General features: G+C 47.3%; 1 protein-coding gene and 1 non-coding gene across 5 annotated transcripts in view; both read right to left on the bottom strand.

Annotated features, from left to right (window-relative positions):
* ITPKB (inositol-trisphosphate 3-kinase B) overlaps positions 1-25,529 on the bottom strand; it is a 98,472-nt gene that overhangs the window by 36,620 nt on the left and 36,323 nt on the right. The gene's annotated exons all lie outside the window — the stretch shown is intronic.
* Positions 12,643-12,806, bottom strand: LOC136321366 (U1 spliceosomal RNA). Its single transcript, XR_010728624.1, has one exon. It is a non-coding gene; the product is annotated as a U1 spliceosomal RNA (small nuclear RNA).

Raw genomic sequence — 25,529 nt, 5'->3', positions numbered from 1 at the left:
TGCTTCCCATTCCCATTGGACCCTGGAGGTGTGATCCCTGTGGAAGGAGGTGCCTCCCAAGGATCTGACTACGGGGCAGCGGGATAGTTCTGGTTCTGGTCCTGTAGATGAAGAGCCTGCAGGTGGGCCTGGGTCGGGGAGCGGCCTCTGGCAAGTCTGGCCAGAGATGGGGTCCTGGAAGAGTTCCAGGTTGGAGCAGGTGGTGCGCGCCCCTCACTCTCTTCAGGGACTCCTCTGAGAGGTGTGAACTTGGGCAAACAGAAAGAAGGCTCCAGAAACACAGCTTGCACTTGGTTTCTGCACCCCAATTCTAGTAATTAAGAAAACCTGCCATGCTCAGAGGACTGCCCCTTCCTAACCTGCATCCTGTTTCTGATGAGCAGAAAATATGCCTTGCACTGTACCAGGTAGGTATATGACAAGGACATTCTTCCAGACATTGCCATTGAAGATAGGGATGCACTGGACAAGTTATAGACACGTAGGTGCTGTCTTGCCAGGAGTGGGGGTGACTAGAGGAAGGCCAACACAAATCTGCCAGAGCTGCAGGAGGCGCCTGCTTATTCTGCCCAGAGAGCTCTGCCAGCAACCACTGAGTGAATCAGCAACCAGTTCAGCCGCCTCCCAAGTTCTCTTCGATTTTCGAGACGTATGGAAACACCTTTGACATGTCTTCTGCAGCCTACAGACACAGATCAAATACCTAATCCACACCGGCTACACTAGACATATGTCATATATTGAGGTTTCTTGGCCTTCAGTTCTATCCTGTATCTGCATAAAATTGGTAGGAAACACAACAAGCCTGGTTTGCAATGTAAGTTTCTATATCTGGACAGTCTTGCAACTCTGGCAGCGTTGCAGGAAGCTCCTGCTTATTCTGCCCAGAGATCTCTGCCAGATAGGCTCAGAGACTTGCTCTTTTATTGTTCTGTTTAATAAAGCACGAACACACACAGAGTGGCTCTACTCCCCCCCCCCCCCCCCCGCCCTGCCCCGACTCAGTCATAGCCATGGCTGGAGCAGGGAGTGGAGAGGTTATACAGCCATTCACATCTCTAACTCTCCCACTTCCCACTGCACAAATATTTTCTGGTGATGAAATTCCATGGTCTCAAGGGTGCTAAGAAAAACTGGGTGGCCCTGGCTGATTGGCTCTGCATTGGCCCGGTGTGTGGAAGTCCCAGGTTTGATTCCCAGCCAGGGCACACAGGAGAGGCACCCATCTGCTTCTCCACCCTTCCCCCTCTCCTTTCTCTCTATCTTTCTTCCCTTCCCACAGCTAAGGCTCCATTGGAACCAGGTTGGCCCAGGTGCTGAGGATGGCTCCATAGCCTCCGCCTCAGGTGCTAGAATGGTTCCTGCTGCAACAGAGCAACACCCCAGATGGGCAGAGCATTGCCCGCTAGTGGGCATGCTGGGTGGATCCCTGTTGGGTGCATGTGGGAGTCTGTGTCTCTCTGCCTCCCCACTTCTCACTTCAGAAAAATAAAAAATAAAAAACCCAAAACAAAACAAAACTGGGGAGGGGACATTCAATAGTTCTTGTAACCCCAAACCAGCAATAACAAAAAAATATATTAAAGTATTTTTTAAATATCCAATAAAATATCTAAAATGAATGCCTCTCTTTAAACACTTTGCTCACCCCTTTACTGAACCTTTCCTTATACCCCCCCACACACCCTTTCAGCGTCGGGAACATTCCTGTTTGCTCCTTTTCCCCATCACCTAACCACCAGGTCCTGCTCGGCTCCCTTCACCCCTGTCAGAATAACCATGCGAAGTCTGCTCCTCACCATCCTAATGACCCCAATTTGCCACCATGTTGTTCACCCGCACGCCCTGGCTCAGGCTCATCCAGTGCCTCTAGTAATTAACAGTTCTCTATTTCTCCTCAGTTGACTCCAACACAAGTCCCTCCAAAATGAAGCAGAACGACAAAGGACCTCATGAGAACTGCATCTGACCTATGTGTGGGTTTTCTGTTTCCAGGGCCACTGTGAGGTACTCTGAGAACTGTGAACCAGAGGGGAAGGGGACCTATCCTTAAGAACCGTGTGTGTGTGTGTGTGTGTGTGTGTGTGTGTGTACAACTAAAGACAAGGGGGAAAAAAACGGAACCCACCGAGGCTCAGAAGGGAATACTCGCTGTAACTGGTGTTTACCACTTTCCACTGGGTGCCGAGGAGGAAGTGGTTACTCTAACCCCAAGGGGGAAATGCTCGCTTGAAACAGGAAAATGGAACTCTTACTACTTTCCACTAACAGCGTGCAAAAAGCCGGCCACACTTGGAAACACTTGTGCAAATACTCTCCAGAGGTGAGTGTCTGAGACTCAGTCCCATCACACCAAACCCAAAAGCACAGATCAAGGCAGAGATATAGTTCCACTTTTTTCCCAGCAACACCTCAAGCACTGGAAAAATCCTTGTTATCACTTCCCTTACCTCTGAGCAAAAGGAATGAATGGCCAGGAACCCCTGGGGAGCCCAGGGGAGGGGAGGAAGGGGAAGAAGACTGGATGGCAGACTGGAAAGAACACTGAACTAAGTAGTCCCAGCTCTGCCATTTACTAGCTGTGGAACTTTGGGCAAATTACTCAATCTTCCTGCCTCTCCATTTCTACTTCCTCTATAAAACAGGGATATTATTAACCGCTCTGCTCATGTCCTTGGCTGCTATGAGACTCCCACTGAATACAGCATAAAGATGAAGGTTTTCTGGACACTCTCATGTGCTCTACAAACACAGGTTGTTACTATCAACCAGATTAAAGTCTTTCTTAAATTCTCTTGAGCGCTGACCTCTGGCTCCTCAAATTCATCCCCTCAGCGACATTTCCACTTGAGTACTTCCCCAACTCACCCTTCTGAGCCTTATTTATAACTCTGTTCACATTTCTGCAGAATTTGGATAGACTATTCAATACAGTCTGGGCAGAGGAGTATAAACAAGACTGAATAGAAGAAGTGAGAATAAATAAATGAAACTATCTGAACGCAGGCCCCCTGCTCCCACATTCTCTACAATCCAGAGACAAAGACGTCACTCTCAATGGCTTAATTTGCCTGCCTGGAGGTTCAGATTGGCCCCAGTTCTGAGTCATATTTTCCATTTATTAAAATGAACATCTGGCTGCTGCCTGATGCCTTTTGTGCGTAGTTTTTTAACTCACGATTACCTGCAAGGTAATTCTGATGTTTAAAGCAACGTGGAAAGAAAAATCATGGATACTCCCATGCTAACCCATGCCACTATGGCCCGTGGAGAAGCAGGTGAGGTCAGGCACGGTGAAAGTCGGCCATCTTGGTTTCAATCTGACATGTAAATTCTAAGGAAGAAAATAAGGCAGTTCAGAAAACTAATGATCGGCAGGTCACACAAAACATAAAGAACTGGTAAGTTAATTTAAGTTCAAAGGGACCTTGGGTCTCAGGAACCATTATGCTGTTTCATCTCAGTGGGAGACAGGATAGTTAAGAAAAGACTGAGCTTGGATGCTTTTTCCAGACACCCCCCCCCCCCCCCCCGTGTGACCTTGAACAGACCACTCAACATTCCAAAACTTTGACTTCCTCATCAGTAAAACAGGGATAATAACATAATAACAAGGCATGTCCTGCCTGGTTCCTAAGGTTATTGTGACAACCAAGTGAGAAAACAGATGTGAAAACGCTCTGTAAACCACAGAACATCATCATTCATATGCAAGGTATTATCTAGCAAAAGTGCCTTGAAAATAACCCCCAAATCTGAAAGTGTTTTACTTTAATCCCTTAATAGATGTATATCCTATTTTGATTTTAAAAGAATTTAAGGTAGCTGCCCAGAGAAATTCTTCAATAATTTCTAAATAACTGTATCCAAGCAAGTTCTAAAACAACTCACTGAGTTGGGCAGTAGACTTTCGAATTTTTTTTTAATAGGAAAGCTGAAGATGTTGCACTTTTCTTCTTTTACTCTTGTTTTGAAAAGGACTAATAATAAGGAGTACCGTGTTGTCTTGTAGGTAAAACTACACGTATGCACCTCACACTCACCACCTTCCTTCCTCTCTGTTCACATTTCTTCCCAAGCACCTTGGTGAAGTCCTTGGCCATGCCAACAAACCCTCCCTTCCTGGGCCCCAGGCTGGTTTGGAAGCCTAGAGCTATTTGAAACAATGCTTTCCTAAGATCTGGAGGCCAAAGGCATCCCCCATCCCCATTCCAGGAGGGTGTCACCCTCTGGGAGGGACAGCAGGAGTTCCCAGGACACACAAAGGCTTATTCTGCTCACAAAGGGTTTTTTACCAAATCGGCTCTGCCAGTCTGCCAGGATCCCGGTGAACAGCACAGACTGCCTTCTGATTCACTGCCTGGCAGATCTACCCTTCTCTATTATTAGCACCACCGGCAAGGTGCCACTAGGCTTGGGAGAGAGACCTTTGTGTCAAGGTAGAGAAAGCAGGAAGAGGTGTGTGCACAGGAGACAAGCGAAGGAGGGAACAGGGAACAGAAGGGGAGGGGAGGGGAGGGGAGGGGAGGGGAGGGGAGGGGAGGGGAGGGGAGGGGAGGGGAGGGGAGGGGAGGGGAGGGGAGGGGAGGGGAGGGAGGAATGGGGATTAAGGTAGTCTTCTTCCTCTGCAGTTCTCTAACCTCACCTGACCCTTAGACAAGCCCAGCCTCAGGATCAAAAGGCCGGGGACTGAGACCCACACTGGCTGTGGCTCCAGGTGGGGAAAATGTGCTCCCACAGAACCTTCTAGGCCTGTTGGGAGTCACCCCTGCTGACTCCACTGGGTTCTGGGCTGTACCAGAGGCTGCAAGATGTGAGAAACAGAGTGAGTGGGGAAGCTGGAGAACCCCTCCTTCTATGGCCAAAGGGCAACTTACCGCAGCCCTAAAGCACATATGTTCCCTCCACTTAACAGCTATTTAAAGAGCTCCTACAATATACTGTCTCAGTCCTCCAGAGTAGAGTGTCATCCTTAGTTATGGATAAGAAAACAACATTTTCTTTCAAGTATGGTGCCCAGGGGAAGAACATGGCTAACAATGAGAGGGACAGGGATGAGGGGCAGGTATCTTGTAATGCATTACTCCATCTATACAGGTATTTCGTTTGTTGTATTATTTCACTCACTATATCAAGCTTGTACAGGCATTATGTGAATATTATGAAACATACCAAATGAAGGTATTCAGAAAAAGATAGGTAGCCAGTCAGTGGTGGAGTCTATATTTAAATAGATTTGTCAGGTTCTGGAATAAAGTCTTTGGCCACACCTCCACACTTGTCCAAACCCAAACCATGACATGGATGTTGACAAGATTATTTTTCTTACATTACTCATATGGAAATCTTTACAAACAAACTAAGTAACAGTTATTAAACAGGACAAAAATGCCCTGTGAACAACGAAATGACACCAAATGAAAATCAGCTGCTGTGAAAACTCAGGACAGGGCACAGGAAGTAGGGCCCCTGCCTCGTGTGCAAGACCCCAGACTCTCACTGAAGAAGGAAGAGATTAAAATTCCTGTGCAGACGGCCTCCATGAGCTGCCACACAGTGCTACGGGCCAAGCCCCCATAGGAAACCAACTAGTCTCATCTAGTGGTTTGAAAAGTGGTCTCTGGATAAAGAAGATGTGGCACATATACACTATGGAATACTACTCAGCCATAAGAAATGATGACATCAGATCATATACAGCAAAATGGTGGGATCTTGATAACATTATACGGAGTGAAATAAGTAAATCAGAAAAAAACAAGAACTACATGATTCCATACATTGGTGGAACATAAAAACGAGACTAAGAGACATGGACAAGAGAGTGGTGGTTACCAGGGGTGGGGGGAGGGAGGACGCAGGAGGGAGGGAGGGAGAGAGTTAGGGGGAGGGGGAGGGGCACAGAGAAAACTAGACAGAGGGTAACGGAGGACAATCTGACTCTGGGTGAGGGGTATGCAACATAATTTAATGATAAGATAACCTAGACATGTTTTCTTTGAATATATGTACCCTGAATTATTAATGTCACCCCATTAACATTAATAAAAATTTATAAAAAAATAAATAAATAAAAATAAATAAATAAAAGAAAAGTGGTCTCTGGAGCAGGGCTAAGTGTGAATTCTGACTCCGCCATTTATCAGCTATGTGACTGTGGGCAAGCTTGTCGGTGTCTTATCCATTTCCTCATCTATAAAATGGGCATGGGATACTATGAGATGGCATTAAACCCTCGCTAGGTGTTCATTTGTATTATCATTATCATTATCAGTCCCAGCCCAGGCTAAGGCTTTGGTCAGGTTCTTACAGGGTCTTGAAAAGCTTGTTCACAACAGACTTATTTTAGGTTGCTCAAAGGAAGAAGGTTTCCTATGTGGTGAGTGATGCTTCCCAGGAAGTGACACAGAGGTGTCAATGAATACTCCCTGCAGGTAAAGTAGGGGACAGGCCCCAACAATAGTGCTACTGGTGGAGGAAAGGAGAATGTGACTGGCCAGGGGGAGCCCATAGCTGTCAGGAGCTAGGCTAGGGGGTTCATGGGGCCACCTTCTTCAGGACTGGTCCACATGTCTCAAAGAACTGGGTGCCTCATCTCCTTGTTGGTGTTTTCTTCCAGTGGGCACAGCATTTACTTTGTCTTAGAAAATGTCACTTTGTTCACATTTGTAAAAAAAAAAATTTAATGTATCAAAATTCCAAATGAAATGGTCCCTTTCTATTATTTTCTCTCTTCCCTTCCCTACCTTGATTTTAAATTTCCAACCTGTAAGTAAGTGGTCATATTCAGTGCACCTGGAGTTTTGGAAAGAGCTCAACTTCCAGGTAGAACGTCTGGGATCGTATGCTTCCAGTCTTTCACTAATTAGTTAGGAAAGCCCTAGCAAGTCGTGTCACTGCTGAGTATCAGTCCACAAAACGGAAGGATTAACCACATAAACTCAAAAATAATACCCGACACTGAAATTCCGTGGCCTTGGGATAGTCTCAAAAAAAACTGGATTGTGGGGACTGACCTGCGTTAATATTCCACTTCCCTTTTGAAGTGGTTTTTAAGGGAGAAGGCAGATAAAGAGAATGGAAATTTTCTTCTTTATCAGAGTAACCCAAAAGAGTATCCTTAAATAGCATTTTGACAGTATGAAAGCACTTTTTAAAAAATGCTTAGAAAAAAAAAGTCCAAACGGGTGCGTATAGGTGACTTTCATTTCTTTACAGTTCTCTAGATTTATCCAATTATCTACAATGGACGTATAACATGTTTCAAATAAACAGAAGTTACTGCTTTAAACTATTCTTTGCTGGGGATTGGGTTAAGAAAGAGTCTGCTGAAATCTCTCTTTTCACCAATATTAACTGCCCTCCCTCCAACAGGGAGAAACCAGAGAAGAGTTCATTAAAGCAATGCGGGGGGAGGGTGGGGGGGGGAGAAAGAGAAATGCAAAAAGCTCCCAAAATTTGTTGTTTTCCTACTGATATGGACACCTCTGCCCTGTGTCTGAGCCTCTGACTTGCTTACGGAGACCAACCACCTCCTAATTCTAAACTCCGGGCTGAACTTCAACCCAAAAAGTGCTAGTAAGAGTCTCCTCGTTTTGCGGGTCCAGGGACCATGCAAGTGGACCAGACTCTCGCCGCCTTTCGAGACAGGACGCTGGGCGGAGCGGGGTGGGCGGGGCTGAGCGCCAAGAGGGCGGGGATAAGCTCAAGGAGGGCGGGACCAAGTGCGGGACCCACATTCCGTCACCCAATGGCCCAAATCAGTGTGACCCCCAAAGAGCGCCCGGATTCTTGAAACTTAATTCGCATTCTTTTGGATATGAAGGGGAGCATCGAGGTTCTAAAATCCTTGTTGGCAGAGGTGGAATGTAGGAAAGTCTGAGGGCAGCTGAGCACTGACAGGAATAACAGAAACTCTTCCCTTAAAGAGATGAATGCTGAATGTTTTAGGGTCCTTGTCCAGGAACATTTGGTGAAAGAAGCACTGGAGAGTTGACTTTACCGTGATTAACTGTATTAAAGTTACCTGCTATTCTTATTTAAAAGGACAGCAACATCTCACAGATTGGGAAGGAAGAAAAAGGGGACAGCAAGGGCATTTGCAAAGAGGCTGACATCTGTGACAGAGAAGAGGCGCAGCTTAATTGGGATGTAACTCAAACCAAAGGAAAGTCAGATTGAGGAAACTGAGCCAGGGAAATGTTGTATGAGAGACATTTTAAATGCCTTCTCTCACCAGAAGGATTCACACTGCTCTCTTGCCTTGTTGCCCACTGGGCACAGGAGAGCTGGCAAATTCACCAAAGGTGACAAGACTGTTCACCCCAGAGGTCTTTCAGCTGAGCCCCTTGGTCAGAAACACAACCATCCACCTCCTCTCATCATGTTAGACCCAGGGGTCTAGTGAGAGGATCTAAGTCTGGGCACTTCTCAGCCCAGAGGACTATTGTGGGTTCTCAGGGAGAAGCCAGATGGTTCCTCTCCTCCAAACCTGTTGGTAACACTCCCGTCTAGACCAGCCCTTCTGTTCTTGACAAGTTTTATCTCATTTACCATTTACTTCATTTACCATTGTGTTGACTAGCAAGTTTACTATCACAGACAGAGCAACAGACATCCCCATCACTAAAATGGGGCAGGGGAGGGAAGAGAATCCAAATGTGTTGGGCGTACGCTCTGTGCCTGGCACTGTGAGAGAGGTTGAATCCATTCTCCTTCATCTTTACAGCTACTCTGGTAAGGGCGCAGAGTTGGTAAGTGTAGAAACTTGAACAATTTCAGCGCCCAGATCCAACCGGGCCTGCCCGATGTCGGGCTGCCTTCCTGCAATTGCCAGAAGCAACCAGGGAACACCTATTCAAGGTAATATATTTGATTTAAAAATTAGAAGTCATTTATTTTAAAACCCAATTTTCATATTTTTGCATTGTGCAGATTTGGATCTGTGCTTTCTCCTTCCCACCTGCAACATTTAAATGCCCACAACCTTGGCACTGGACTAGTAAGCGAACGCAGGACCAGCTGGCCATTGTTTTGGCAACCCTGCAGACACAGCCCTCCTGACAATACCCCACTTCCCCCCTTCAAAACAAAAGCCTGCGTTCCAGCTTCTATCTCTGAGAAGCTCAAGCTGGGAGTTCGGGTGCTGCTTATAAGCTTATAGGCAGAATGACACCATTAAATAAAATGTCAGTCGCAGAGCTATCTGGAAAGAGTGTGGCAGTCATGGCAGTGGGCCACCTAAAAGGGCTGCCTGAAGAACTTCTTGGCCTTCTGAAGGATCCTAGGCAGCTGCCACCATCCCACCTCTGTAACTCAAAAAAGCAGCACCAGCCGATAGCCAGGTGGGCGAGTGCAGTGGGCCTTAACGTTGGCTTCCCGTCAGCCTCACCTGGGAGCTTTATTATTGCTGCCCGGGTCCAAGTCCCAGGGGTTCTGACTTATTGGGTGTGGGATGCTGTCTGGCTACAGCTCCCACATTTCTAACACGCAGCCTAGGTGAGAACCACTGGGCTGGTGGTTGGTCATATTAGCTTAAGAGAGCTGGAAAAACGTTAAGTCCCTTCAGCAAGCTAGTCAGGGTTCTGGAGAACAGGTAAAGCCCAAAGGGACTTCTGTTGGTTGGCAGTAAAAGGTAAGATGGCGTGGTGGAGCAAAGGTTTTGGAGCCAATCAAACAGAAATTTGGATCGTAGCTCCAGCCTTGTGCCTACTGTTTGACATAGGCCAAACCACTTAATGGTTCTGAGCTTTAGGTTCCTCGTCTGTAAAACGGGGATGATGATAACACTTCCCTCGCAGGGCTCTTTTAAGAACCAGCTATACTAGGACGTTGCTGGCATGTAGGTCCTCAGTATGGGGTGCCTATGACTGCAAACAAGCAACTGCGCCTGGGAATAACTTGCATGAGGTCTGAAGAGAAGTGAAGAGAAGATATGCTGTGGGCTGACAGTCCCCTTCAGAGGGAACTCTGTGGGAGAGCGAGACTCATACCTGCTAGGGGAGGAGCCATGGAAGCTAAATGAAGCTAAGAGTGGTGTGGGAGCAGGGGGGGCTGCTGCAGCCTCCAGGACACCCCCAGGCCCTTCGCCAATTCCAAGTACAGCCTCAAGAGGAGGTGTAATATTTACGGGGAAAGCCCAAATGCATTTGGCCGCAACTCTAACTCCCAAGGTGGGTGGCAATCAGAACAGATTGTGTCACCCTGGATTGTGTCACCCCAAGCAGCTCTGCCCAAGACAGGTCTGTCTGCCCAAGGACCCACACCTACCCACCCTCTCCCTTCTACTTTAAACCATGATGCTCTAAGGGGAGGGAGGCCCCAGAGGGGCAGCCAGCATGAAACCTGTCACCTGTTCTGTACAAATGTGTGTAAACCTGGGTAGAAGAGACAGACCTTGGGAATCTGTGACAGTGTCTGAGGGAAGAGGAGGTGTGCTCTGAGCAGCCCAGCTAAAAGACCCTACTTTCAATGTGATTAGTTCTCCTTTTCATCCCCTCTCCTTCAACATCTGTAGAGCTGATGAAGCTCTATCACGTATGTTATTTTTTTATGATGCTCAAAACAGGCCTGAGGCAGGTGATGGCAGAGACTAAGTGCCCTGATTCACCAGTTAAGAAAACAGAAGCTAGGAGATCCCCTGACTTGCTCAAGATCATAGAACAAGCCCTGGCCGGTTGGCTCAGCGGTAGAGCGTCGGCCTAGCGTGCGGAGGACCCGTGTTCGATTTCCAGCCAGGGCACACAGGAGAAGCGCCCATTTGCTTCTCCACCCCTCCGCCGCACTTTCCTCTCTGTCTCTCTCTTCCCCTCCCGCAGCCGAGGCTCCATTGGAGCAAAGATGGCCCGGGCGCTGGGGATGGCTCCTTGGCCTCTGCCCCAGGCGCTAGAGTGGCTCTGGTCGCAATATGGCGACGCCCAGGATGGGCAGAGCATCGCCCCCTGGTGGGCAGAGCGTCGCCCCTGGTGGGCGTACCGGGTGGATCCCGGTCGGGCGCATGCGGGAGTCTGTCTGACTGTCTCTCCCTGTTTCCAGCTTCAGAAAAATGAAAAAAAAAAAAAAAAAAGAAAAAAAAAAAAAAAAAAAGATCATAGAACAGTCAGAGGCAGAACCAGGACATAAATCCATGTCTGTGTATAAAAACCCATGTCTGTCCACCATGCTGTGTCCCCTGGCCCCCTATAAGCCAGCCGTGAAATGGAACGGAGTGGGGAGGTGGCTGGTTCGCTTCTCAATTCTGAAACTGGCTTGGACAACACACCATTCCCTCTTTTCTGCTCCTCTCTCCTATTGTCATTTGAGAAATAGCAAAGCTGCTGCCCAATGCCAGGGTGAAGGAGAACTCAGAAGACCCAGCCAAGCACAAGGTTTTATCTTACCAAATTTCATATTAAAAAACTAAAGGAATGAGGGCAACACAAGGCATTTTACAAAGAGAGTTTATAAGTTGCTGGTCCAAAGTGGGAAATGTTAAATACAGCCAAAGAGGGCACGGCTATCCTACAAATACCAGAGGCATGCCCCATATTGACAAGCCATCTGGCTTTCTGGGTCTTGGGGAAATTTCCAATACAAACAGTAAATGAACTTGAACTAATAGAAAAACAGCCCCTTTTCAGAACCCAGTTCTCACCAACTGAGAATTGCCTCTTACCCTTGGCATTAAGCACCGATGTTGGGGCCATTAGGAATAAAACCAAGGGAATGAGATGCAACCAGCATAGCGTTACAAGAAGGGAATATGGAAGCAAGTGCAGAATCACCTCAAAGAACTCATGCCAGGAGGCACCCTTGTTCATCTATTACCAGGCACTCTCCGGCCAGCCTGCCTGGCACAAGGTTTCCAGGAGAGGGGCAGCTAGCTGGTAGACACCCCACCGTCCTCTCTCAAAAGCCTGTGTGAAATGCCCACATGTGGAGGAGAAGACAAAAGGTAGCACTTCTTTTTAAACCTGGGACACTCACGGGTGCAGTCCATACAAACCCAAAGTCAGTCTTGTCCCAGAACCGGAATCTCTAGGAGCCCTTCTCAGACAGGAAGTTCTCTCCACAATGAGGAGCCAGCCCTTGGGAAGGCCAGCCACAGGGATATACAGTGTGTCCGTAAAGTCATGGTGCACTTTTGACCAGTCACAGGAAAGCAACAAAAGATGATAGAAATGTGAAATCTTCACCAAATAAAAGGAAAACTCTTCCAGTTTCATACCTATTCAGTGCAGTGCAATGTGGGCTCATGCACAGATTATTTAGGGCTCCTTAGATAGCTATCCTGTATAGCCTCTACAGACTTGTCACTGACTGATGGCCTACCAGAACGGGGTTTCTCCACCAAACTGCTGGTTTCCTTCAACTGCTTATCCCACCAACTAATGTTATTCCTATGTGATGGCACTTCGTTATAAACACGCCAATATTCACGTTGCACTTTGGTCACGGATTCTAATTTAGCGAGCCACAGAACACACTGAACTTTCCTCTGTACTGTCCACATCTGGACTGGCATGGCCGTGGGCTGCTCTGCTGTATACACAGTGCTATGTCATCATCTGTGCATGCGCACATGCTGCCACATCATCCTACAGAAACTGGGAGGGTTTTCCTTTTATTTGGTGCAGATTTCACATTTCTATTGTATTTTTTTTTTAGGGGAGAGCGCGAACGCAGTCCCCCACTACCACAAATTATGCAGTTGAGTTTCCCACATTTGGGGAAATCGCAGGGGTCAGCACATCCGCAGTGCAATGGATAAGCCTTGCCCTGGGAAAACCACCTTCGTGATCACGGTATCTCCCCTGCCTGGTAAGTATCTCTATTGTCTTTTGTTGCTTTCCTGTGGCGAGTCAAAAGTGTACCATGACTTTACGGACACACTGTAGATCAATGCATGCGAGGTTCTCAGGCCTCACGCTTTTAAAATGACATTCTTATCCAGTATTTCATTTGCTCTTCATGGAGACCCCAGAAGGTAGGCAGTCATTCACATCTAACTACAGATAGGGAAACCCAGGCCGAGGGCTCGATGACTTCCCGGAAGGCACACAGGTGGGCTCGGAGTCCAGAGGAACCAAGGCCACGGTGCTGTTCTGTCCATCACAGGACCCCGCCTGCCCCCACCATTCACACCCATGGAGTACTCATTCCTGGGGCAGCAGAATGTGGAACTCAGAACCAGCCTGATTCTCAGGTCCTATATGGTGACAGCAGAATGGGGTCAGGAAAAACTGTTGGTTTCTGTGTCCCTTAAAGCCTGAGCAGACACTGAGACCAAGGTGGAGAATGAAGGAGGTCGCCTTCCCCATGCCAGGAAGGAAATGGTCCTTCAGTGGAAACAACCCAGTAAAATAGGCAACCAAAGTCTCTGTCACCAGTTACCTCTCCCTGCCTAGACTTACTGATGCCACTTTTACAACTTGACATGTCCTGTTGTCACCTACAGGATATTCTAATTTTCTGCAAGAGCTGCACTTCAAAATTCAGCTCATGATAAGCTCAACAGCCAGGACACTGGGCACACATGCTCCAGCTCTTCCCCACCACTGCCCCAAGTCCTGGTGACAGCAGCCCACTCACCATCTCCTGGTCCTGCCACCTTCTCTCAGGTGCCTTGGCTGCTGGATCTTTCTATTTGGAATCTTACTTCCCTTCCTGTCCAGCCACTGAAGTCCAAGTCAACAGGGAAGACCTGGCCGATTGGCCTGCTTCAGGGAAACCTTCACAGAGAGCTCTCATTTGGGGCTTCCCAGCATACCCCAGGGCTGTGCCACCGCCCTGTCCCTGCACGCCTGGCTCTGGGATGATTGCACATCACTATCACCAGCTACACCTCCAGCTCCTCCGTCTGGGGCAGGCACTGGGTCTCGCTCAGCTGGAATGTTTAGCATGTAATACATGTTCAGTTCAGTGTTGTGAACTAAGGAAAAGTCCAAACATACTGTAGAAGAGGGGAAAAAATTCCCTATCCTTGGTCACAAGGCCCTAGATCTGGGGAAATGAAGTCACTTGCCTTTGAGTGCAGTGGCTGATGACAGGGGTTTTTGGGAAGAGGCTGCTCCTGGGCAGATAAGTGGGGAGCATCCCAGAAGCTAATGATGGGTGCAGTGGGGGGAAGGCTGGGGGAGGATGGAAATCCCTATCCCAGATGAACAGGGCAAGCTGCTACAGGAAGGGGAGGAGCTCATCCAGCATGGCAGATAGGCTGACACAGAGGGGGCTTCAGGAGAACCCAGGGGAGAGCCATGCGTGCCAGCAAGCTTCCCAACCAGTTTAGTCTGCTGTAATGAAGTGACAGAGGTGGGTGGGCAGGGGGAAGGATACAGAAGCACCTGACCTTAAGTCAACAGTGAGGTTCTGACAGGCAGAAGAACGTCTCCATTCCCTGGCCACCCAGTGGGCAGGCCGAATTTCATTTCTGGCATGTCTGGTATTGATTAAAAAGGAGGTCATGGTTAGTTACCAAAGGAAGTGGAAAAGTTCCCCTGGGCTCACAGAAATATCATGACAGGACTTGGGTCCCCACATGTGTTTTATAGACCGGAGCTGAGAATGTACCCGGGCTTTGGGGAAACGGGAAAAATTAAAAAAGATCAGCCCAATGAAACCATTTCCCTCCATAAGCTCCCGGGGAAAACAAAAGCTCCTACACTGTCTATTGCCATCCTTGTGGAGGCTTGAACCTCCTCCAGCCTGTGGTGTGACAGGCCCTCTACCTCAGCACAGACCTAACACAACAACCAGCCCATGTACCCTCAATTCTGAATCAGTGCTAAGAGGCTAGCCCCCTGACTACGTGCCCCTTGTCTAACCAAGACTGCTTTTTGAAATGGAATATGTAGCTACGTCTGATATTGGAAAAAGGCATCCCAAAGGGCTTGGGTGTGTGACCAGTCTTCCTAAGCATAGTCCTGTGACCTGCGTAGTAAGTGTGAATTTGCCATCATGCCCCGGGGGCTCCACGCGGCTGCTTAAATGCTGACTTGGAGGCTGGAGCAGAGTGTGAGGTGCAGAAGGGCACAGAGAAGGAAGAGTTACTGCTCATCAGGCTGTGACAGTGTGCGACAACAAAAGCCCCTGGAGCAGCGAGCCGCAGGGTGGGGTGCCTGAGCCTAGGCTGTGTTGAAACCTTGGACTCTGCCGCCTCGCAGATGTGGCACAAGTCATTGGCTGCCTTAGGTTTCCAGTACTGTAGTCAGTGTGCAAAAAGGAACCCTTAAAAATGGTATCTTCCTATAGTATCACTTACACTCGGCTGAAATAAATTCAGAGTGGAGCAAAACAGACTCTGGTCAAGAAGACAAGGCAGAAATAGAGCAGAATTCTGTGAATATTTAGACTGTGAGATACAGAACTGTGAATTATTAACGAAGAGAGCTCTCTCAGCATCACGAGTCTATGACTCTCATCCTTAGCAGAGACAGGAGGCAATCAGATCTCACCAGCTGTGCACAATGAACCACCAATAAGCGGGCCTAAAAAGGGACCACTAGGGCCTGGGATCTATGTGCAATCTGCCATGGGCCCACGCAACACCCAACTCTCTTGTTTCTGTTCTCCAGCTCAAGGACCAGCCTGGAAAACACTCTGCCTTTCATCCCAGGAACAGCTTTTTCCACTGTGCACTCACACACAGAGAGGGAACGCAAGTGACCTCTGAGACCAGATCTGCTTCTGAACTTACCAACCCGAGGCCAGCAAAACCAAGGAGAGTCCTTGAAAACCCAGTCCCACCAGCTCCACTCCTCTGGAGACACAGCGTCTCCTCCCATCCTGAGACCCTGCTTAGCAGAGACAGGACCACACAGAAGCCAGCGGCAGTAGGTCCTCTAACCTGGGCAAAACCTAAATTGCTCCTCACTTTGAAGGGCCACCTATGTGTGGCTCTCTGCCCAAGACAACGAAGACCGAGGTCCCAAAGCACCACTCCTGCACCTCCCCAAGGAGCTTACCAGCTCCCATAGGCATTTGGGGATGGTGAAGAGCTGCTCTCAGGAACCAGGAATCTGCCACCACCAGCTGAGGGAGTTTCTGCAACAACCCTTTCCTATGTTTAATAAGAAACAGGAGAAAGCTCCCAATCTGCCCAAGTTTTCCTTAGGATAAACAGACCTAAGTGGAAATCAATACCAAGTCTGGCCCAAGACCAAGGAAGGAAAAACACTGGACTTAACCCCTTCAGACAGTCTTAACCCTTCTGATTAAGCAAAAATTCGAGTCCCTCTGAAATGACAGATCAGGTGAGTGACACTACTGTGAAAAAGATATGTACAGCCCTCGGGGTCCCAGAAAAGAAGAGCACCCCCTTTTTAACTGTAGCCCCTGTCTGTGACAGGTGCCATGCTTTACAGAGTACAGAGCTACTCCTGGTGACTCAGAACGTAAATTCCCGGCTCTTCCAGGACAGTCTCATCTGTTTCGGATCCATTTTGACAAAGAGAAGAGCCACCCACATTCTGCTATATTTGGCATTAGATAATACTAAGGGCCACAAGGAGAAGAGAAGAAAAGAGGTCTCAGTGGCCAAAGCAACCCCACTAACAGCAGGAACCCATCACGATTAACAGGTGCTCAGGGGCCACCTGGACCACAGAGCGGCTGCCACCTTCCCTTGTGCTGGAGAAGACTGTCCAGTCCACCTGGAGCTTTGATGCTAGCACTTTATCCTCTGACTGTTGTCACCTGGAATTTAGAACCCCAACAACAACCCTTGGGCCCTTGTCTCTGCTTGAGCCACAACCTACCCATGCGGCAGGTATAATTCATTGGTCAAACCAAAGATAGGCGCCCTTGGTGGGAGTGGGGGCGCCTATCTTTGGTTTGACCAAAGTCAAACCAGAAAAAAATGAACTCTCTTTGTTCCCATTACCAACCATTCAATCCCCCCCCAACACACAAGTCCTCCCCACTTTACTGACATCTTGATTTCATGCCATCAGCTTGGGACTAAGTTAGGTCTCCGACCTCCTCGGGGTATTCAGCAACTCTTGATCAAAACAGCCCCTCTCCAAGGAGAAACATTTCGCTTTATGAAAATTCCTGAAGTCATTGGGATATGTTTTCTTGCCAATACATCTGACAACAGGCCTATTTTTAAAGTTCTAACTAATAATCTTTTAAAAGCACTCCACGTACAACAAGGAGGCAACGACCAAAACAGTAATGAGGCCAGGATTAGGTTTTTGTTTTTCAAACAAGCCAGAATTTATCCATCCAAATAAATAATATTTCATTCAAAGGGTCCCCTTAGGAGGCCCTGCATTCATCCCACTTGTGCTGTGTTTGCTCAAATCATTTTTGAAAACTGATGGCTGTGGAACAGCCATTGTATCACACACGGTGTCCAGCGCAACATTAGTAAGCCTTCACCTGGCACCCACCGCTGCGTTAGGCAAAGTTTAGGCCCTGGGAACCATGATAGTATGAAACAAGGTGTCTCCTGGCAAGATGTTCACTATCTGGTGGAGAAGGGAAGAAAAAATGAACAAAGATTTTTTTTTAATGCATACCAAAAGCCTGGTACTGGACTAACAATTTTTGATATGTTGTATTTTATACGCACACACAAAAATCCCCTTAAATACAAAGACTGAGGTTAAGAGAGGTTAAGTGACTTAGCCAATGTCACACAGCCAGGAAATTACAGGACTGGTTCTGGCCCAAGGCTGTCAGGCTCCTGGGCTGGACCTCCAACCACCCCCTCCACCCGGGCCCTGCAGTAAACAGGTCATCCCAGTAGAGGAGACACAGCGAGGCTGGGAGAGGCTGCTCAGCTCAGTGAAGCTTTGTCTGGGTGGTTCCAGGACCCAGGGGAGGAGCTGCCACTGTCTTCTCACATCAGTACTGGCCTCACATGTACCTCTTGTTTACTATCTTTTCATCAAGGGGTTTTTGACAAGCCAGGTAGGCAGAGTGACTTTCTCTAGATACAAAACAGAACTTTTTTTTCCTGACCTGTGGTGGTGCAGTGGAGCAAGCATCGATCTGGAATGCTGAGGTAGCCGGTTCAAAACCCCAGACTTGCCCAGTCTAGGCACGTATGAGAAGCAACTACTGTAAGTTGATACTTCCCGCCCCTCCCCTTCCTTCTTTCTCCCCCCCCCCCCTCTGTAAAATCAATAAATAAAATCTTTAAAAAAGACAACAGGACTTTTACACACCCTATTTACATAAGCTCATAGATGGGACACTCAAACACATTCGCATATACCTCCTTCACTCATACAGAGAATACTGCCTATTCAATTTGTCTACCTCTCGAGGAGGCAGAGAAAGCAGGCCTTCATCTCAACATGTCAAAAGTAGTTTCTTACAACAGCCAAAAGCTTGGAAGCAACTCAAGTGTCCAACAGATGAATGATGAACAAAATATGCTATATCCTTAGAGTAGAATATTATTCAGCCTTGAAGAGGAAATTCTGACACATGCTACAACATGGATGAATCTTGAGGACACTATGCTAATGCCAAATGAAATAATCCGACCACCAATGGATAGATACTATATAATTCCACTTATAGGAGGTGCCTCTACTAGTCAACCCAATAGAGAGCAGCAAGGTGGCCGCCAGGGAATGGGGAACTGTTGTCTAATGGCTACAGACTGTCAGCTAGGAAGGTGGAAAAGTTCTGCAGATGAACAATGATGACGGCTGCACAACAGTGTGAATGTACATAATGACACTGAACTATATACTTAAAAATGGTTAAAATGGTATATTTCATGTATATTTCACCACAAATTTTAAAAATCTAGTTTATTCTCTTTGGAGGTAAGGATGCATACTCTCTTCCTCAAACTAACTTCAGACATGTTTGTAAGACCAATTTCTTCTATTGTCTTCCCGATCTTGGAGCATGAGGGTTCCAATATGGCAGCAGGTGGCAGGCAGTGGCCAAGTATGGCTGGGGAGAGCTCTGCACACACAGTGAGTAGGTATTCTAAAATCCCCAGAAAATCCCCCAAATGTACATGAAAGCTTTAGCCTGGACTTGAATCAGCAGCAGGAAGGGGAGGACCTAGAATTAGCAGGTACTCCCGCCTCCCAGTTTGCAAAATAGTATTCTGGCTAGTGCATTTGGCCCAGTGAGAGCAGAGCAAACAGTTTTAGTGGAGGAACAATAAAAGGAGACTGCTAGTCCTCAGACTGATGTCTTACAGGAAATTGTTCTCTGCCCCATTTCAACTTTCCCTGATAAATAATAGCACCGTGATGCCAAGCTGTCCGTTATGCCATCTCAACAGTGGCGCACTCTGCTTCCAAATATGACCTGTTTATGTTGCCTCCATTTCTCCCTATTGCATCATTGTACTCGATGGGTTCAACGGTAATGACCCCAAACCAGAGCAAACACGGAAGAGCTGTGGGAGCAACACTAGACTGCACCAATCCTGATCTTGAAGGCAGGCTTCAGTGGGTCCCCGGAGGCCCAGCCAGAGCCCACCCACAGCTCACAGTACTCTCTGTTCTGGGCCCCCAGGTACATTCTGTTACTGAAGCCCAAATGGATTACCGACCAACGGCCAGTATCGAAAAGTAACAGTCCTAGGAAGACAAGAACAAGGTCTGAGGAGAAATCAGTATTTATCAAGGGCCTATACTACACACAAGGAAGTACAGTATATCTTTATACTTTTCATGGAGCCTTCACAAACCTGTAACTGTCAAGTGTTAGAAAGGAGAAAAGATTCAGCAATAAGCCCAAGGAGCAGAGCTAGAATTCAACTTGAAGTCATCTGACTCCACAAAGTTTACATTCTTTCCATTACACTAAGGCTGCCTCTCAGAATGCCTTTTAAAAAGAAAAAAACAACCATCTTTAACTTCTTCAAGTTTTCCCTAGCCCCACCCAGCCCAACTTTCCATTCGGGTAAAAAGAACATCATCCCAGTTGTTATGTCCCAAGTCCCATGAAACAGTGGGAAAAGATTTCATAAACATACGTTCAAAAGCCTCTTTAAATAAATAGGAAAGTGGAAACCATTTTTCAAGGGGTAAGCTTCTAAAGAAAGTACTCTCGTTCTGCAGACCTGGAATCCTCAACATCAACCAGCATGAGTCTGCACCCTGCCAGCCACAGAGCTGCCGAGCTGAACTTGGCCTCCAAATCCTAAGTCCTCCAGAGAGCCTGGTGTCCAGGCAATAAGCGTGCTGTCTTCTGAGCCAGACACTGTGGCAAAGTCACACCACACCACCACCTGGCTGGAAGCAGCCTGTCATTCAAGTTCAAGACCTTTATCTTTCAAATGTAGAACTGCCCAAAATATAACATAAATAATTATTCAGGTTTGAGAAACATGCCAACCTGGAAGGAAGGGAAGGAAGGAGGGGAGGAAGGAGGGAGGGAAGGAAGGAAGGAGGGAAAGAAGGAAGGAAGGAGGGAGGGAAGGAAGGAGGAAGGGAAAGAAGGACGGAGGGAGGGAGGGAAGGAAGGAGGGAGGGAAAGAAGGACGGAGGGAGGGAGGGAGGGAGGGAGAAAGGGAGGGAGGAGGGAGGGAGGGAGGGAGGGAGGGAGGGAGGGAGGGAGGGAAGAAGGAAAGAAGGAAAGAAAAACTATCCATGAAGTAACACCGCTTTGTGTAAGTATTTCTGTCAATGTTAACACTGTCTTTCATTTGTCCTTTTCCTCTTTTCCGAATGAGCACCAACAATCAGCAGACAAAATCTCAACATCTGGCTCCTACATCCACTGGCTTTGTAGTCTTCTCCTGGAGGCTGGGGGCTCTTTCCTCAGCTGGAATGTCTGACCAGCTGCCTCAGGCCTGACTGCAACAGAGCTCGGCTGGTCAGGGAACAAAGAAGGCACTTTGGTCCTAACTCTGGTACTGCTTTCGTCCAGGGACAAGGAACCCTTCAAGGAAGCTCTGTTACAACAAGCCCTTCTGGTCCACTTCTGCATGCAGGTAGCATAGAGTCCTGCTTTCCCAGAAGCTGGACTAGTTACTGATGGGAACGGAGAGACCTAGAAGCCAAAAAGGAGAGTGTGGAAGATACTTAGCTAAGGACTGTCTTGGGCTTCTGGAAGTAGTCAGGCCCCCTCCATCATCCCCTTCTTCCTCTCCTGCCTCTGCCTGGCTGGCCTAAACTGAACAGTCAAGGGATTCTGAGACCCTCTTTATGACACAGAAATTAGGCAACACCTAAGAGTTGTTGTTTTAGAAAGTAGCCCCGAGATATTAGAACCACTTCTGATGTGGTCTGTAGAGACCACCACCTGCTGCTCTCCCAACCTTTTTAATTGTGAGCTTTTGTAAATAATCAAATTTATAGCATGCCTCAATATTTTCTCAAATACACACATAAAACTGAGAACAGCAGTTTCACAAAACAATTACCACTGCTTTGTGCAATGTACTTGAACACTTCTATTCTATACTCTTATAGTCTACTTAATCACAACATGTTGGTCATGACTGCCTAAATATACCCGTTTGAGGGTCTTGATCTACAGCGGTTCACGGGAGTCAAGCCCCCCTTTCTAACATTATGTGCTGACATCACGGGTCAGAGAGAGGCATAAATTAGTCGATTTGTATCTTATTCCCCATTCCTGGATAACTCAAGTTTACCTATAAAGCTCCACACTGGTGCTTTTTAGAGAATTCAAATAATCCGATGGCCCAGCCACAGTGGGTTCTCATGGCACGCCTTGCTCACTATCCTTGTCTTCAAGGCAGCCATGAAGGAACTCAACAATGTGTTGAAAGAACCATTGCTGGTAACGTTTAAGACAGCACAGAGAATCTGAGAATGGTCAGGGGACTACAGATGGGTAAATATTTTCCCAATGTTTTGCTAAATTGGATTCTGGAAGCTTCCTACTGGCAAACACAGCACTGAATTACAGAACAGGTGATCCGTGAATGTTTGCAGGGAAAAGTAGCAATCACTAACAGTTGATATGGGTTTACTAAGGAAAAGTCTCAACTAACCCATCTCATTCCTTCTTTTGAGGCAGACTATAAAACCAGGGATGTGTTGCCTGGCCTGTAGTGGTACAGTGGATAAAGCATGGACCTGGAACGCTGAGGTCACCGGCTCAAAACCCTGGGCTTGTCTGGTCAAGGCATATATGGGAGTTGATGCTTCCTGCTCTCCCCCCACCTTCTCTCTCTCTCACTCTCTCCTCTCTAAAATGAATAAAATTTTTTTAAAAAAATAAAAAGTAATAATAATAAAACCAGGAATGTGTTTAAGGCCTCATCAAGTTGCATGAAACAACAGAAAAATAAATATTTGCATCAGAGTGTGAATATTTTAGAAGCTGTTTGAACAACTATACCCTAGACGCTACTGATAATAAACTCTTAAGAACCTGGAAGAATGCTTCTATTGGAACCTCAGAGGATTTTTTCCTCAGTCCAATTTTAGTCAACCTTTTAATCAATGACTTCTTTAATTTGTGAATAGCTACACTACTAACTGGTGTCACGTGCCCACAATCATAACTGATAAATGGTTGAACTGAGCACCCATACAGCACTTTACAGTTTTATCAAGTACTTTCACAAATCTTACCTCATTTGAGCTTCCCAAACAGGGAGCCAGGTATCGTTACATTGATTTTGCAGTTGAAACCCAGATATCAGGGTTTCTCAACCTCATCCATAGTGACGTTTCAGATAGAGAACTTCTTTGCTTCTCTGTGCACTGAGGAATGTTTAACAGCATCCCTGGCCTCTACCCACAAAATCTCAGTAGCACCCCCCTCAGAGCTGTGACAAACAAAAATGTCTCCAGACATTCCAAATGTCCCCTGGGGGTCCAAATCATCCCCGGTTTTTCAAACGCTGGGTAAAGTATCTTGACCTATGTCCAGAGTTTAAAAAGTTGTCATGGCAGCACTGGAATTAAGTCTCTTCATTCTTCCTCCCCTCTCTTCCTCCCTTTATCCCTTCTTGCACCTGACTCCAAGTACCAGCTTAGTCCATTATCCACCCATTAGTGTCCCTCCTGGGAGTCTTTGGAATTCAGAATACTTGGTTAAAATCCTGGCTTCACCAATTATTAGCTGTGTGCTTTGGGCCAATTATTTCAACTCTCTAAGCCTTAATTTCCATATCTGGGAAATGGGAGTAGTATCTACCTCATAGTTTTGCTACAAGACCTAATAAGAATTAGGCCAGCACATAGAAGGTGCTCACCAGTAGCTAGTATTTAGTTGTAACAGAAAACGCTGGCATGAAGCTAGTAATCAGTCTACTTACCTGAGTGCCAGCCAGCTCTGCCTCTGACAAGGCCAAGGCTTAGAGAGGAAACAGTGGCAGGCCTGGCCCTGTGCTTTCTCCTCTTTCCCAAGGACACATTTTCTAGTTGGAGGAAGAGCTGTTAGTATTTCTCTGGGTCCCTTTGGAGACAAAGTGACCAACTAAAATGACTAACTTTCTCCAGAGATTTCAGTGCTGACATTAGCAATGAGAAAAAAACAACAACACTATGATACCTGAACATCCGGTGAGGGCTGTATTTCCTAAGTTTCTATCCACTTACTAAGATCACAGAATCTCAAAGCGGAGACACTGCAGAGATGTGGTCCAAGCCTCTGCCCTAGGCTTGAGTCCCCTTGCAGCCCCATACTGGGGGCCAGGGTTGTTCCCATAACTTGTCCCCACTCCCAGGAAACCATCCCTAGCATGGATCACACACTCAATGAAGCCAGCTTCTTATAAGGACAGCTACAGTGTCACTAATTAAAAAGAGGACACAACCCTGAAGTTCATTCATCCAGGCCTTTGGAAATAAAGCATACATTGCACCCCCAGATCAAATTGGTTCACCTTAATTTGGAGGTGTTATTATGAATAATACTATATAATTCACTGAACCAGAAAGCATGGGCAAGCACTGACTGACAGTTGGTAGGTTCAGAAAGAAATCCACTGATTCAGGCTACGTGCCTGTTGCAACCTGGTTAACCTTCCTGAATCTCCTTCCTTGTCTGAAAGGTGAGGGAATAATTGTCAGGAGGCATGATTTACAACACGATGTGTTTAAGGGCATGGCGCAATGTCTGGAGACTATTCAACAAATGTTAAGTGTCTTTCTCTTTCCTCCACCAAAGCAAATCTGAAAAAAAAATCACAAATACTCAGTGTAGAAAACATAATTTCCATAATTTCCCTCTTTTAGATGAATGAGCACTTGCAGTCGACATAACCCCGGTATCGGGGAACTATATCCTCTTCATGTCACCCCAACTGCCTGAAAGGCAGGTGCAGGACTCTCTTTGTGCCTGAAAACAATGGCACCCTGCTTCAGGTGGTGTCAGTGAGAGAGAAAGAGCTCTCCAGCTTCCTCAGCACAGGTCCCAGAACTGCCTGGTACTTCGGGCACCGGCCATGCCTCGTGCCAGGACACTCAGCTAGGGTTGGCTGATGTCTCTTGGGAGACCTCACAGGGGTGGGTGCAGGTCCAAGAACTTAGGACAAATGGGCAGCAGGTTCCAACGCCTTCCTTCCCTGAGCCAAACACTCAAGGGAGAAAGTAACTGCCAGAACCAAACCCTGATGGGAACACAGAATTTGATGATGTAGCCAGCCCTCTGCTACATATTATTCCCCAAAGAAATGCATTTTCCATGTCCACAGAAGCTGAAGCACCCCTTGGAGATCATTCCAGGGAAGGGGCCTGCTGGACTGAGCAAGAGCAGCCAGTAAAACAGATATGCCTTTCCATCTAGGGGTAGAGCGTCCCAGAGAAGAGCATAAACCCTCCTGTGAAACCCTGTCACAGCCACCAGACCCAAATGCTGGCTCTCCTGCACTGCACTTTCCAGACAGATGGCCTGTGCCACTGCCCTGAGGCAGGACAGCACTGCAAGCTAAAAGGCAGCTTTGGGTTCTCTGCCCAACCAGTTAAATCTTGTTTTCTGTCCCTTAAATGTCATGGGTGTAACTGTCAAGGAGCCAAGGGGAATCACCACACAACAGTTCCTTAAGGGCGGGTGCTCTGTTGGAGTTCTTTGTGTCCACAGCACCTAGCATGTTGCCTGGCACTGCCTACCTGCATGTTTGGGAAATCCTTGCCATGGTGAAAGACGAGAAAGGTCTCCGACTCCTTACGGCTCCCTAAGGCAGTTACAGCTCACTTCTGGACTCAACACAGCTGACCTCAAGGCTGAGGGGCAGGGATAGGGGGGCTGAATGCATGTGTGACCAGAAACCTCTCTGTGAATGTGGATGCTCTGAGCCAATCAGAGGAGGAGCAGTGATCTTTCAGAATCATAAGTCTGGAAAGGGTGTGTCATTCCATTTTATCATCCTGTGTGCAGTTTCACTGCAGGGCCCAAAAAAGCCATGCCGAGAGAAGACAGAGGCCCAGGGGACAGACAGTGCTCACCCACATGTGAGTGGGTCAAGACTAATTCCCCAGAAGCTGGAGAAGAATAGAAAAGAAAGACCCTCTCCTGGGGATGGCCAATCCCAAAGCTAGGCACTGCTGACCGGGGTCCCAGGTCCAAGGAAGAAGAAAGAGGAAAGGCAGCATCAGTGGAGGTTATGGAAAGCAAAGTTACTTCCAGAAGCAGCCACCCTCCTGGCT

The sequence above is a fragment of the Saccopteryx bilineata genome, chromosome 1 (genome assembly GCF_036850765.1).
Source record: "Saccopteryx bilineata isolate mSacBil1 chromosome 1, mSacBil1_pri_phased_curated, whole genome shotgun sequence".
NCBI classification, from domain to species: domain Eukaryota; kingdom Metazoa; phylum Chordata; class Mammalia; order Chiroptera; family Emballonuridae; genus Saccopteryx; species Saccopteryx bilineata.
This window is presented reverse-complemented; position numbering and strand designations above follow the sequence as displayed.